General features: G+C 45.2%; 1 pseudogene; it reads right to left on the bottom strand.

Moving 5' to 3' along the window:
* Positions 1 to 244: 244 nt before the first annotated feature.
* On the bottom strand, positions 245 to 656 carry LOC143777287 (18S ribosomal RNA; annotated as a pseudogene).
* Between the last annotated feature and the right edge of the window lie 1,769 nt (positions 657 to 2,425).

Raw genomic sequence — 2,425 nt, 5'->3', positions numbered from 1 at the left:
CTGCCCCAGAAATGGAAGAGATTGAGTACACTGATTCCCAACCTCTTGTTCTGTTTGAGCATGAGTATGTGCAAGGCCTTTTCAGCACACCACCAGCTACATCTCAAGATCCAACTATGACCTTTTGAACTGCAGCAACTTTACTGTACAATGACACAGGTACCTGTTCCACATGATAAATGTACCCATATGTTGGTGACTCACAATAATGAGTAAACAAGGAGTAGTAAACTTTACTGTACTACACTGAAGCTGGAATTACCATGGTTGCAGGCACCAGACTTGCCCTCCAATAGATCCTTGTTAAAGGATTTAAAGTACTCATTCCAATTACAGAGCCTCTAAAGAGTCCTGTATGGTTGATTTTCATCACTACCTCACTGGGTCGAAAGTGGGTAATTTGCTTTTGCTGTCTTCCTTGGACGTGGTAGCCATTTCTCATGCTCCCTCTCTGGATGTAAACTCTGATTCTCCATTATTCATGGTCACCATGGAAGGGGTGGTTGAAAGGCAGAGCGTCTCAATGTGCAGGCAGGTCCCGAAGCCACAGGAGTCTTGAAAACACCCTGTGCACGGGGAGGGCGATGTGACTGGCCTCCAGAGGACACCATGGCTGCACTACCTCGTCACCCACTGCACCTAAGGCTGCTCACTGGGTCACTCGGGAGAGGGATGAGGGTATAGGGGCATATGCAGCGCCTCTGTCAGGCTTTGATCTGCCTCCGCAGCGGTGGGTCCTCAACCCACCAACAGACAGGCACGGGGATTGGGAAAGGGGGTCTGGTGATTAGGGTCCACCGTGCCTCCGGTACAAAGTGGGCAAATGTAGTTGTGGCTGGGCCTGAGGCGGAAATTGTTTTGGTGTATGGCCTACTACCAACGACGCATGTGCCATGTTGTGCTGCTTCGAGTACTCCATGAACATGGCCAGCACTGTTGACGCCATTATCAGCGTTATTATCCCACTTCAATGCTTCCATGAAAAACATACTTTAGGAGATGATGGATGAGGTTACAGGGTCCATTCACACCGTTATCAGACCAGTCGTCTACAGATGGCTAGGAGGGTGGGTTCCTGTACAAGCAGCTAATGACAGTTTTTTGAGGATGAGGAGAAGGAACATTGTTAACAGCAGGGTGGCCCTCAAAGCAGCTCATGGGCATCACTGGAGCATGGCTGGGGGGATAAAGAGGATCAAGACAATAGATCTCCCACTGTGGACAGCATGTATGAGCCAATACATGCTGCTGTGCCTGCACAACGACTGCCGAGTTGCCCAGGTTGTTACCATTGCTGATTACTGGGTTTCCACCCTGCTGGAATCCCACTTCAAGGACAATGTACCATTCTTAAGGACCAGAAAATGTGTGAATAAAAGCACATGCTAGTAGATGCACTACTGAAGGGATTCCCACCTGACAGCAAGGGTTCGGGGGAAGAACAAAGCAGAGAAGGAGGAAGTCGAGAATGCAGCTGAGGCACCAGCACTACCTGCAAAAGGAGGATTAGCCTACCCAAAATATGGAAAACATTGCTCAGCACACCACAACATCTGGCACCACCAACTGATAAGGTGCTTCACAGAAGTTTATAACGTAGAGTTGCAAAAATAAAAAAACTACATTTTACCCACAAAAATGTACTTTTAGTGCAAATTTTATTATTTTCACAAGGGTAATAGGAGATAATGAACCACAGAATTTGTTGTACATTGTCTACTAAGTATGCAGCTACCCTATATGTGGGGGAATACCACAGCAGGTAAGGAGCACCATTTGACTTTTTGAATGCAAAAACGTCTGGAATAGAGAGCGGATGCCACGTCTCATTTGGAGAGCCCTTGATGTGCCTAAACAATGAAAAACCCCCACAAGTGACGTAATTTCGGAAAGAAGACCCCTTAGGGAACTTATCTAGATGTGTCATGGGCACCTTGAACCCCCATATGCTTCACAGAAGTTTATAACGAAAAGCTGTGAAAATACAAAATCACCTTTTACCCTAAAAAAGCACTTTAGCTACAAATTGTTTATTTTCACAAGGGTAACAGGAGATAATAGATGCAAAAAGTTGTTGTGCAATTTCTCCTGAGCACGCCGATATCCAATATGTGGAGGAAAACCACTGGGCTTGGAAAGGAAAGAGTGACGTTTTGGAATGCAGACTTTGACAGAATGGTCTGCGGGCGTCATGTCGCATTTGGAGAACCCCTGATGTGCCTAAACTACACCCCTCAAGGATTTTATCCAGGGGTATAGTGAGTATTTTGAACCTACAGGTACTACACAGAATTTGATAACATTAAGTCGTCATATTGAAAATTTTCTTTTTTTCACAAAAATGTAGTTTTAGCCTCACATTTGTTACTTCACAATGGATAATAAGATTAAACAGACCCATAATTTGTTTCGCAATTTTTCTCTA

The sequence above is a fragment of the Ranitomeya variabilis genome, chromosome 5 (genome assembly GCF_051348905.1).
Source record: "Ranitomeya variabilis isolate aRanVar5 chromosome 5, aRanVar5.hap1, whole genome shotgun sequence".
NCBI classification, from domain to species: Eukaryota; Metazoa; Chordata; class Amphibia; order Anura; family Dendrobatidae; genus Ranitomeya; species Ranitomeya variabilis.
This window is presented reverse-complemented; position numbering and strand designations above follow the sequence as displayed.